Raw genomic sequence first — 13718 nt, 5'->3', positions numbered from 1 at the left:
TTTAAAAAGGTTCACTACTTTATCATATATATATATAACCCTTACTAGTGATGAATGACAGTGTGTGTGAGAGAGAGAGAGAGAGAGAGAGAGGGAGAGACAGATGGTTTGGAGCCGACATGAATGGTATTAAGAAGAACAACTTAATTTACAACACAACTAATTGATCATAAACTAATCCACATGTACATTTCAAAATAACCATATCATTCCCGATTCTATAGATGTAGTTTTGACAGATTAAAGTTTAAAAAAAGCGGAAAAAGACCAAAAGCTACTATAACTTGTTTTGCTTTTCTGTTGATTTTGTCAAGATTTTGTCATGTTTCTGATTAGTATCATTTATTTCATAGTATGTTCTCAATACCAAACATGAATAGGTCTTCATATGTATAATTAGAGTCTAATAAGTCATACCCATTCAGTGAGACATTGCTGGCCCTTGGGCCGGTTGCGGTCCACTGCTTTTCTTCCTGTAACAAGCTCTACCAATACAACCCCAAAGGAGTAAACATCAGCTTTTTCTGGGATTTGGCCACTTTGAGCATATTCTGGGGCCAAATATCTACGGCACAGCCCAAAGGCTTATCAGATACTGTAATGTCATGGGGAAAGTAGACCATAAAAACCAAACATTCCAATTACTCGTGTCCACACCCATATCTTCATCAGGCTGCCACCTTGCTAGGCCAAAATCACCAACCTTGGAAAACAAATATTGAATCAAGATCACAACACTAGATACATTCTCTACGCACCATAAGTAAAATAACAATTTCATCATGCACTTTGAAAAACAGATACAGATTCATCTCAATATCCAGAGGATCGATAAAATTTAGAAAACTTGTAATATCCACATACTATGTTGTAATATAATTATCTAGAAAAATAAACATTCAGACAATTTTACTTTTAAAAAATGAGGATCAAGAAAAGAGGCCCTGATTAATATCAATGAAGGCTGCAACAATGAAGCCATCATAATTAACTTGGACATTAGAATTTTTCCAATTTAGGTAGGAGTATAAGAAATTGCCATACCAGTGGTTCAAAATCATGGGTGATGAGGATGTTGTTTGGCCGCATGTCACGGTGTACAATGCAACCCACTCTGCATTCTTCATGCAGATACGGAAGCCCTCGTGCAGCTCCCACGGCAATCTTTTGACGTGCAGCCCATTCTAATGGCTCCTGATGTCGACCTAAAACAAACCAAAATCCTAGGTGAGCTCACAACTAGAGTTTCTACCCATAATATTAGTGTCTCTATTTAATTTCAACCAATATATTTAAAAAGAATGACAATGATGATGATCAGTGAGGACACTGTCAATGTAAAAGTAAGCGTGAGTAAAAGTCTCTTCACTGTTGTCTAAGAACGGAAATAATCAATAACTGAAACAGCATAAACGGGATTTATGTTGCCAATCCCAATTCCAAACAAATTACCATATAGATGAGAATCCAGTGACCCATTGCATATAAATTCATAAACCAGCAACCTTTATCTGTCCTCGATACAGAACCCAATCAGCATAACAACATTTCGGTGCTGAGCAAAACTCAAAACTTCTACTTCTGAGCAAAACTCAACATCCCATTGGGAACTAGCCAATTTGTGTTGCTTGACAGCAACTACCTGACCATCTGGTAGAACGCCTCTATGAACAGATCCAAACCCTCCTTCAGCCAAGAAATTGGCTTTTGAAAATCCACCAGTTGCAAGCTCCAATTCAGCATAGCTAAACCACCTTGGAGGTTTTCCAAAGACAGGTGCCTTGTGTTGACAGATTGAACACAATGGAGGGGGGCCAGGAGGTGCATTTCTCGATAGTGAAACTGCTTCTCTAACATTTCCATTAAAGTCCATATCAGTTCTATAGTGCTCCATTCCAATTCCAACTTCTCCATCATGTTTTGAGTACTTTTTCACCAAAGTTTTGGACGTTAATGCTTGAGGCTTATGAAAAGGGTCTCTGTGAGCATAACAACAATGTTGCACTGCAACTCTTCCACGCGTCGTTTTTCCTCATGTTTGAGTTGTCTATAGAAAAGGCCAGTAAGATGATCAAAACATGTATAAAATAAAAAGACAAGAACATGATTTCTAGATCAAGAAATTAAAAAATAAGTAGTTGCCTAGACAGCAGAAACAATTGCAGAACCTTAAGCATACACTTTGCTTTCAAAAGTGGAAAAGAAAACTAAATGAAGTATTACATGTCTAGTACAACCCAACTGGCTTGAGCTCTCTTGGCCTGTGCAGCCACTGCACCACAAGGTGATCCAGAAACAATTTTTATCTTGACATTTATCTACAAATCAGAACCAGCATGAGAAGCGTGGATGAAAAACAAATGGAGATTGCACATATAAGAAAATATATAAGACATTTACCTTATTTGGATCATAAACATCATGTAGTTGAAGAATCATTTGGGAGCAAGTATCTGTAATCTCACATTTCTGATGTGAACTTGCACCTGAATGAGACCTCCGGTGACCACTGGCACAGTCACCAGCAAATCTTGGGAAAACCCAAAGTTTTCTTCCTGAAGAATTGTTACAAAACTAATGTCAGTTGGCATTAATCTACAAGTCAGCAAAATTGGAGATGGAAAAGGAGTCACGAGAGCTTTTGTTTTTTTGGATAATTTGATAGTTGAGGGAGGAGAGTTTTGAAACCTGGACATCTCTCTATTGGAAACACCTAGAGGTGCCAATTGAGCAAAATGGCTCTTGGTGAGTCACAGGACTTTTAAAGCTTCAAAATCAAGGCTTCATCATGCTAATGGCCTTTTAAAATTTTAAGGTTTCAACCAAACAAAATGAATGACACAGTCGTAAAATATTTAATTTTACAAAAACCAGAAATATTACTGTGTGCGCCTGAAATGAGACTGTTGGGCTCGAACTCACTTGGGCTCACAATTTATTTATAAAGTGGGCTTCAAGATTTCCTACTTTGGGTCGTTCTCGGCACAAAGACTCAAAGTAATGTTCATCCTCTCTTCCTCAATGACTGTTTTTTCTCTCCTTTTTTTTGAACCCCCTCCTCTTCCCCAACTTCTTCTATTTATAGCTTCAAGTTAGTGGGGAGATCATTATTACTACCATCGTTAGTGCAATTGAAGGTCCAATATTATCTGTTTTAAGTGGATGTTTAGGTAAGAATGGAGTGTAACGATTATGGCCTTGGAACTTGGTTCCAGCTCAGGTGAATTTGCTTGGTAATGATGTTCCCCGAGCATCCTATGGTTCGCCCGGACAAGGTTTATCTGATTGTTCGGGAAGTTTTATGCCGAGCACAGTTCAGGACCCGAGACCCAAAACTCGTTCTTTATGAAGGCAGTTTCAAGAAGGGCTTAGGGCAATGGGGCTGTACCATTGGGCTTGAGCCCAGGGCCCATCTGAGTCTTGGGGTCTTGGTGCCGTACATTAGCCCCCCTTTGATTCATACCTGGTTGCCGGGAAGAATCAAGGAGCCAGCCGAGCCTTTTGGTCTCGAAATTCCTATGGCCAGGGACTCATGCGGTTATGGTTTCTCATTAATGCTCTTCTCAAAAGATGCGCTATTCCACGACGCCAGGTTCAGTTGTCATTATTGCCAGACGGTTCGCGAATCGAAGCGGCGCGCGTGTCGGTTATCTTTGGCATTCGTAGGGTCGTTCGTGAATCGCGCCCATTTATTACTTGATTAAACGTTCCCATGCCCTTTTCTGATCCTATAAATAGCTTTCTTCAGAACATTCTTTCATTTTTTCCACCTCTGATCTTTTGAGCTTACTCTTTACCGACCACTTCTTTGTGCGCTTACTCACCTGTCCAGAGTTCTTTTCTCCCTTAGAACCCAAAGTAAGTTCTCTTCCCCTTCCTATTCCTTCAGCTTATTTCTTCAAGTTCCCTTTCATAGCATTAAGTGTCATAGATGGGTTACTCTTATCTCCTGGAGGCCTTGGCTGCCTTGGCCACCTTTAGGTGCAAGTTTAATATTCCCGATGACGTGGAAGTGGCTTACTGCCACGAGAGTGAAATCGCTCTCCACCAAGGACAAGGCACAACATTTTTTTCCTTTAATGGCAATTCTAGAGGGTAGGGTTAGGTTCCCCGTGGATCCCCTTTTGACAGACACACTTAGGTACTACGGGCTGTGTCCCGACCAGCTTCCCCCCAACTTTTACCAGGTAGTTAGCTGCGTTAGTAGGTTGAACCACACCTTTGATTTACAGTTAGATTATCATGATATTAACCATATGTATAGCCTCTGTGGGAACAAAGCTACCAACTATTACCTAAAAACTAGAGATAATCGGGTACGGCTGATATCATGCCTACCTGATTCGAATAGGAACTCCGCCGGGGAGTTTGTCCGAGTGCGCGGCAACTGGTTTGCCGGGAGGTCCCCTGCCCTCTTTCACGGCATGAAGTGGGTTTGTACCAATCTCTTAATCTAACTGTTCTTCCCCCCCCCCCCCCTTTTCCTTTTCTTTCCTCTTTATTGAAGTAGATTTTCGTTATCGGATATTGATATAACACTTGTTCTTTTGCAGACGGCAAAGTGTTCATTTCGGATATCAGAACAATCCACGTAAAAGACCTGAACTTTATCCTCCGTTCCGAGATATTTGTGCACTGGGACGGACAGCTCCGGGCATCGCACCTGATCCTTGGAGTAGAGCCTGTTTATTCTACCTGGCAATCCTTCAAGCAGGCACTATTGGTTGATAGTCCACTGCTGTCATATATTGACATTCGGTACGCAAACTTCTTGCCGCCGAAGCTTACGACCGGGGAGGCGAGGGAGTTCGAAAGGCGCTACACTTACTCGGACGAGCTAGCTCCTTTGCGGGACGAGTCTGCGGAACGCGTGTCTTGGCGTCTTTGAGAGTTAGCTCACGAGGCTATTCAACAAGAGGACCCTGTTCAAGAGCAAGTGCAGCTCGAGAACCCTGTTACGGAGCCCGAGCATCCAGCGATTGAAGCGACCGGCTTGTCAGCTGCAGATACCCACCTCGGCGAAAACATGGTGTCAAGGAGGGTTATGACTATTGATCGCTTCGTGCCCGGTGCACGGCAACCCACCCAGCCCCCACCTTCTCAGGGTTGGAGCTAGGTGCCTCACCTTCCACCCTCTTCTCAAGTTGGACGAGCCCGGAAGAAACAGAGGGTTGCAGATCAACCATCTACGGGTCCGGGAGACGCTGCAGTCCAGACTCCTCCCCAGCCAACAGGGGGCATCGTTATTCATGAGTCGTAGACCCAGGTCGGTCCGGGGGTTGCGTCCTCCTCCCAAGACCAGCGTGGAAGCCCAAATTTTTGCTGGACGGCAAGCCTTTGCCTTCAACCACCTGTGTGCGGATGTGGGAGAAAGGCGAGGGTGGTTGCATTGCCCAGACCCTGCCCGAGGGTCTTCTTCTTCCTGACGACGTGCATGCCTTCGAGGAGGGGTCGGAGGAGTCCGTGGGGCGCTGGTTAGAGTGGCATACTATTGCGGTAACTCCTTATTCGTCTATTACTTTCCATACATTTATTTTTACTTTCGTACTAACTTCTGTGATTGCCAGGCTGCTCAATTGGCTCACATACTGGCTGGCCGTGCACGAGATCTTGCCGAGGAGGTCGATCGTGAGAAGGGGGCGCGGGAGTCAGCTGCCAAAACAGTAAAGGAAAAACTAAAGGCAACTGAATCCCCCGAGAAGAAGGCCGCTGCCGCGGAGAAGAATAGAGCGCTGGCGGAGAAGAGATGTGCTGGGCTCCTGGCTAAGCAGAACGAAACAGACGTGAAGCTAGCTGAAGCCATTAGCCTCAACACCTCTCAAGCCGAGGAGCTAACCAACCTGAAGGCAGCCCTGGAGGCCTGCGAGCAGAAATGGTACAATGAGGGATTCGTCGATGCCTAGAAATCTGCAGAACTGGTGGTGGCCCAGGCTTGGAAGTTGGGTTTTGAGGTTGGGTGGTTTACCGCTCTTCAAGCTCTAGGAGTTCCCGAGGATTCCCCCCTGAGAGACCCCGACCAAATTCCCTTCCCGAGCCCTGTTACTGCCATGCAGGATCCATCATTGGCCGTTGAGGAGGAAGAAATGGCAAGCATGAGGGAGTTGGTGGAACAGATTGATGCTCATGCCGAGCCAGATGAGATGGAGGCCACCAGCATCCCAACTGTGCAAGACCTACTTGGTGAAGACTCGCATTTTCCCGTGACCGACCGGCAAGAAGCGACTGATCCAACCCGACCCTTCACCTGATTATCTGCCGTCCAGCTTTTCATGCTTTTACTTATTTTTATAGCATTTTTACTTTATTTTATTATTGGTATATTTGCCTATGTCACCGGGTTGTGGTGATTGAACAATTTCCTCATTTTGCGGGGATAACCCGTAAACGGTTGCTAAGTTATGGCGATGAGATATTAACTCTGCTTTTTAATCTTGCTTTTAACTTGTTGAATGACTTTCTATTCATTTGTGTGTTTGCTTAGACTATGTCTGTGGTTTCTTATTCTGTAGTAAATCGGGCCGAGAGCTGCCCGTTCGGTTAAATCATGCCTTAATATATCGCGTTCATACAATGGGGTTTAGTTTTCCCCAACCGTAAACGGCATGATGCCCCAAAACCTGTTGCATGGTGTTTGGATAATCCGAAAATGAAATTGCAATTAGTGTTTGTAAGGGTGTTAAGGTTTTCACCTGCTCGGCGATTTTGATCAAACTGAGGATGAGGTTTCTGTCCTTAGAGTCTTTATTCTTTTGTAACGATAAGGTTTCCACCTGCTCGGAGATTTTAATCGAACCGAGGATTAGGTTTCTGTCCTTAAAGTTTTTATTCTTTTGTAACGATAAGGTTTCCACCTGCTCGGCGATTTTAATCGAACCAAGGATGAGGTTTCTGTCCTTAGAGTTTTTATTCTTTCGTAACGATAAGGTTTCCACCTGTTCGGCGATTTTCATCGAACCGAGGATGAGGTTTTTGTCCTTAGAGTTTTTATTCTTTTGTGACGATAAGGTTTCCACCTGCTCGGTGATTTTGATCGAACCGAGGAACATGCAATTCTTTTGATGTGCAATGACGAGATTGAAAACAGCATAGACAAGTAACTTCATCATTATCTTGACTTTAGCAAAGTACAAGTTTTGACTTACACTTCAGTATACGGATGGTCACGGGTAAAACTTCTTTAAGTTGTGGGCATTCCATAGTCGGGGGAGCGGCCTCTCGTCGAGATCTTCCAGGTAGTAAGCCCCTGCACCGGCGATGGCGGTAATTCTGTACGGTCCTTCCCACGTTTGAGCAAGCTTCCCTACAGCTATGTCTCGCATGTTTCCCATGACCTTCCTTAGCACCAATTCCCTGGTGCTGAATTCCCTCCCCTTTATATCTTGGTTGTATCTTTGGGCCAGTTTCTGCTGATACTTCGCGAGCCGTATGGTTGCAGCCTCCCGTCATTCTTCTAACACGTCCAAGCGCTCCATCATCAAGTCAGCGTTCTGGACGAGGTCAAACCCTGCGACCCGTGCACTGCACGAGCTCACCTCGGTTGGTATTACGGCCTCCGCCCTGTATGTCAAAGAGAAAGGGGTCTCACCCGTGGATCTTCTGGGAGTCGTACGGTAAGCCCATAAAACGTTGGGTAACTCTTTAACCCATCTCCCCTTTGCCCCGTCTAGCCTCTTCTTCAACCCGTTCAAAATCGTTTTGTTCACTGCCTCAGCTTGGCCGTTGCTTTGAGGATATGCTGGAGTTGAATACTTGTTCTTGATGCTGAGATCGCTGCAGAAGGCCCGGAAAGCTTTGCTATCGAACTGTAACCCATTGTCTAATACTAGTGAGTTTGGTACCCCAAACCTTGTGACTATGTTTTTCCATACAAACTTTTTCACGTCAGTATCTCGGATGTTGGCCAAGGCTTAGGCTTCGGCTTCCGCCCATTTTATGAAGTAATCTATAGCCACCAATACAAAACGGTGGTTACCTGTTGCTTGGGGAAAGGGACCGAGGATGTCTAGCCCCCATTGTGCGAACGGCCATGGGTTGCTGACGGGGTTTAGACGACCTGCTGGCTGGTGGATCAGAGGGGCGTGCTTTTGGCATTGTTCACACCTCCGGACATATTCCGCGGCATCCTTCTGCATCTGTGGCCACCAAAACCCTTGGGTCATCGCCTTGTGCGCTAAAGACCATCCCCCGACATGGCCGCCACACACTTCGTCATGTAGCTCGGTTAGAAGTTCGTTCACTTTCTCGGGATGTAGGCATAAAAGGTAAGGGCCTGCGAAAGACCACCGGTATAGTTTGCGATCTGCCGACAGCCAGTACCAGGGAGCAACCCGACGAATCTTTTTAGCCTCATTTTCATCGTCCGGAACTTTATCCTCGGCAAGGAAATCTATGATCGGGTTCATCCAGCACGGATTGGCCACTAACACCATGGCAAGCTCAACCCTGGCCTGGTCATAATCACTTTTCACATTGATGCTTGGCTCCTTTATAAGCTCTATTTTGACTAGCCACGGTGTATCCTCAGTGGCGGATGAAGCCAACGTGACAAGTGAGTCGGCATGTCTGTTTTATGCCCGACCTACCTGGGCCACCTTCACTGTCCCGAACCGGCCAATAATCTGCTTAACTGCACTTAGATAGGCTTTCATCCGAGAGTCCCGAGCTTCGAAGCTTCCTACGATTTAATAAATGACCAGCCAAGAGTCTGAATAAATCTCAACATCCTTTGCGCCTAGATGCAATACGGCCCTCAATCTGTCCAGAAGGGCCTCGTACTCGGCTTTGTTATTTGAGGCTTTGAATCCCAATCTGAAGGAGTGTTCTAGCCGTATGCCCTCCGGGGTGATTATGACAATACCAGCTCCGGCCCCTATAGCATTCGACGCGCCGTCTACAAATACTTTCCACAGATGACTTTCTGCATTACAGATTATCTTCTCATCGTTCTTAGGGGTGAATTCTGCAATGAAATCAGCAAGAACTTGTCCCTTCACCGAGCTTCGCAGTCAGTACCTTATGTCGAACGAACCCAACCGAGTCCCCCATTTGGCAATTCGGCCCGTGAAGTCCGATCTTTTTAACAACGACTGCAGGGCATACTCGATAAGGACGAACACTGTATGAACCTGAAATTAATGTGGCAACTTCCTCGTGGCGTGTACCAGTGCTAAAGCTAACTTCTCCAGGGCAGGTATCTCATCTCGGCATCTACTAAGGTTTTGCTTATGTAATACACTGGCATCTATACTCCTTGGTCCCTTAGTAACACAGCACTTACGGCATGGTCGGACACCGAGAGGTACATAAACAAATCCTCGCCGGATTTCGGGGCCGTTAACATAGGCGCTTTTACCAAGTATTCCTTCAGCTCTCAAAAAGCCACGTCACATTCCTTGTCCCAATGAAACCCCTTCCACTTCTTTAGAAGTTGATAAAACGGTCTGCAGCGATCAGCAAATTTGGAGATGAATCGGTTTAGGGCGGCTAACATCCCGGTTAGCACTTGCACTTCCTTGGGATTGCTTGGCGGTTTGAGGCGATTCACGGCCTCTATCTAGTCGGGATTGGCCTCTATCCCCCGAGTAGAAATCAGATAACCCAAGAACTTGCCAGCCCCCACACCGAAAGTACACTTCTCGGCGTTCAGGCGCAACTTATGCCGCCGGAGTATCTCAAATACTCCCCGGAGGTTTTCCATGTGTTGCGACTCCTTTCTGCTTTTTACCACCATGTCTTCAATGTATACTTCAACTGTGCACCCAATTTTCTCTCGGAACATCCTCGTCATCATCCGCTAGTATGTGGCTCCGACGTTCTTCAATCCAAATGGCATGACCTCATAGTGATAGTTTGCACTCGGGGAGATAAATGCTGTCTTTTCTCGGTCCTCGGGTGCCAAGGCAATTTGGTGGTATCCTTGGAAAGCATCCAAGAAGCTCATCCTCGGGTGCCCATACGTGGCGTCTACTAGTTGGTCAATCTTGGGCATTGGGAACGGATCTTTGGGACATGCCCTATTCAAGTCTGTGAAATCCACACAGACTCTCCATTTACCGTTCTTTTTCTTCACTACCACTATATTCGCTAACCATCTCGGGAAGAATATTTCTCTTATCACTCCTGCTTCCTTCAGCCTCTGGACTTCCAAGTTCACCGCGTCAACATGCTCCTTCGATGCTCTTCTCGGTTTTTGCTTTTTCGGGGAGAATGATGGGTCCACGTTATGCTTGTGGAAAATGAACTCGGGATCTACGCCGGGCACTTCATATGGGCTCCAGGCAAAAACATCCACGTTCTGCAAAAGGAACAACAACATCTCTACCTTTTCTCGGTCATTCATGCTTGTGCCTATCTAGAAATACCTGTCAGTATCCAGAAAAATTCTAACCTTCAAAACCTCCTCGGCAACGTCCGCCCCCGTTTCCCCTCGGGGCTTCTGTAATTACTATAAAGTTTCTCTTTCGTTCTCCTCCGCTTGTCCGAGCTGTTCACTTTTCCACTTGACCGCAGCGACAACACACTGCCTAGCCACTCGTTGGTTCCCTCACACCACGGCGACTCCGTACTCGGTGGGAAATTTCACTTTCACGTTCAGGGTGGACGGAACGGCCTTCATTGAGTGAATCCACGGCCTTCCCAAGATTGCAGTGTATAGTGAGAATGATCGGACTACTATGAAGGTCACTATTACTTCCTTGCCTTCCATGTCCACCGAGAGAGAAATCTGACCTTCGGGAATCACGACTCTCCCGTCAAACGAGACCAGCGGCATGTCATACTTCGCCAAATCCTGACTCTTCAATCCGAGCCCTTTGAACATATCCGGATACATAACGTCGGCCCCGCTTCCTTGGTCTATCATTATTCTTTTCACCAAGAACCCGCTTATCCGAGCTGTTACTACCAATGCATCATCATGAGATTGGATCGTCCCTTCGAAGTCTTCTTCACCGAAAGAGATGGTTAGCCGATCAACTTTCATCCTCTTCTCGGGTGATTCTCCTTCTGTGCAAGCCACTGTCATTATCCTTTTAGCTGCTGCCGTACCTCTTAGGGTAGCGTGGATGACTTCGATCACTCCCAGCGGTGGTGGGAGGGGATTCCTTTTCTGCTGAACACCCTGACCGGCCTTTCGGTCAGCGGAGTCCACTACAAACTCTTTCAGATACCCTGCTTTTACTAGCTGCCCGAGATGATCTTTTAGTACCCGACACTGCTCGGTGGCGTGCCCTTTGTCCCTATGGTATATGCAATACAAGTTTTGGTTCCTCCGAGATGGGTCACCCCCCATTTTGTTTGGCCACCTGAAGAGCGATTCATTCTTAATCCGATCTAGGATTTTGTGCACAGGCTCTTTGAACGCCACATTAACTCCTTCAATTTGCACCTCTAGTTCCTGCATCCTGAAATCTTTTTTCGGTCTTGCCGGCATAATGCCTTGCCGAGATCTCCCGAGTAACGGTGCTTTCCCCTTATTCTGTAGCCGATCATCTTCCAGGCGTTTGTACTCCTCAATGCGTCTCATAAGTTGCCTCATATCCTTGGGAGGTCTTTTCGTCAATGACTCTCGTAATTCAGAATCTTCTGAGAGCCCCATCTTGAAGGTGCTTGCCGCTATCTTCTCATTTCCTCCACCAATCTCGTTATAGAGTTCCCAGTACCGGCTGGCATAACTCTGAAGGGTTTCACCGACCCTCATCTTTATGGAAATTAGCGCATCCACTGGCTGTGGCACTCGGCTATATGTCACGAATCTACTACCGAACTCTTGGATCAGCTCGACAAAGCTACGAATGGAGCCTTTTTGTAACCCATTGAACCATCTCAGGGCCGTGGAGCCGAGACTAGAGGGGAATACCTTACACATCAATGCATCATGGTGTGTATGCAAGGACATCATGTGAATATAATGACTGACATGCTCCACAGGGTCCATCTTCCCATCGTAGGAATTGAATGGCGGTCGTGTGAATCTACTCGGCATAGGGGCCTGTTCAATTTCGTCCGAGAATCTTGACCAAGCAGCCCTTCGCAAGGCTCAGCTCATGGCATCCATGGCAGCATTGTGGGGTTGCCGTTTCTCTGGCGAATCTGATCCTTGGTCATCGTATCCATGCGACCGTGAACGGTTCCGGTGATGACGTGTCTCTCGGGAGTGTGAGTGATTCCTACGCCGGCGTGATCCTTGAGAGGGTGATCGGTTTTGGAATCGTTGTGTACCGGATTGGCTAGAGCCCTCTTCGCCCCAATTTCCCGTGCTATCATTTCTCCTTTGCCGGCGGTTGCGGTCCCTTTCTTGGCGTCGACCCCTTGCTTCCAACTCTAGATCCATTACCAGTCTGCACAACCGCTCCAGCTCTCGGTCTCTATCATCATACTACCCGTGTCCCGAGACACCCAACACCGTTCGGCGGGTCTGATCCGACCCTCCTCCTAGGCTAGACTCTTCCTCTCCTCGTAGGCGCTCCCTATCCTTGCGCCCTTTCTGCCTTCTCTCCCGCCACGTGGATCCCCGAGAAGATCCTACGGAACCGCTCTGGGCACGCCCTCCCGAACGCCCTTCAGACATTTCCCTTATTTAAGTCTCAGTTGAACCACAGCTTCGTAGGAGAGCCCCACGGTGGGCGCCAATTGTGCGCACCTGAAATGAGACTGTTGGGCTCGAACTCACTTGGGCTCACAATTTATTTATAATGTGGGCTTCAGGATTTCCTACTTTGGGTCGTTCTCGACACAGAGACTCAAAGTAATGTTCCCCCTCTCTTCCTCAATGACTGTTTTTTCTCTCATTTTTTCTGAACCCCCTCCTCTTCCCCAACTTCTTCTATTTATAGCTTCAAGTTAGTGGGGAAATCATGATTACTGCCATCGTTAGTGCAATTGAAGGTCCAATATTATCTGTTTTAAGTGGATGTTTAGGTGAGAGTGTAATGTAACGATTATAGCCTTGGAACTTGGTTCCAACTCGGGTGAATTTGCTCGGTAATGATGTTCTCCGGGCATCCTATGGTTCGCCCGGACAAGGTTTATCTGATTATTCGGGAAGTTTTATGCCGAGCACAGTTTAGGACCCGAGGCCCAAAACTCGTTCTTTATGAAGGCAGTTTCAAGAAGGGCTTAGGGCGATGGGGCTGTACCATTGGGCCTGAGCCCAAGGCCCATCTGGGTCTTAGGGTCTTGGTGCCGTAAAATTACAATGTAGAAGACCCAGGGTTCACATGCTTGTCTTAAATTCAATTAAAGACTGGGCTAGCGTATTAATCCAGCCCCAACAACCCAAGAAACAGAACAAGAAAAAGATCAAGTGCATTCCTTATCATTACAGATGATACATTCAATCAATACTAACTCAACTGTTAGTGATCAAACTGTAGCACTTTTGACATAAGGCAAAATTAACATAACAATTAACCTCCTCAGAGAATTAGACACATAAGGGATTAAAAGAAAGTGATCAATACTGAAAAGGTAACATTAACTTGTATATCACTACCAGTAGTACAAGAGAAAAACTCAGCATGGGACAAGGAAAAAAATACCTGAACCTTGTGAAGGAACAACCGCAAGCAATGTAATGCAAACCTAGGTTAAACAACATGGGTTAAGGCCCACACCAGAGCAGTCTTGGGAATTTCCTTCGATGCCTTAACAGCAATGACAACCTTCTCAACATCATCAGAGCCTTTATCCTGCTTCCTTCGCTTCTGTTCTTGACTCAT

General features: G+C 46.2%; 1 pseudogene; it reads right to left on the bottom strand.

Annotated features, from left to right (window-relative positions):
* Positions 1-411: 411 nt before the first annotated feature.
* Positions 412-13718, bottom strand: LOC126721732 (probable serine/threonine-protein kinase PBL2; annotated as a pseudogene).

Source organism: Quercus robur, chromosome 4, assembly GCF_932294415.1.
Source record: "Quercus robur chromosome 4, dhQueRobu3.1, whole genome shotgun sequence".
NCBI classification, from domain to species: Eukaryota; Viridiplantae; Streptophyta; class Magnoliopsida; order Fagales; family Fagaceae; genus Quercus; species Quercus robur.
The sequence above is the reverse complement of the archived record's forward strand: the minus strand, read 5'-3'. Positions and strand labels throughout refer to the sequence as shown.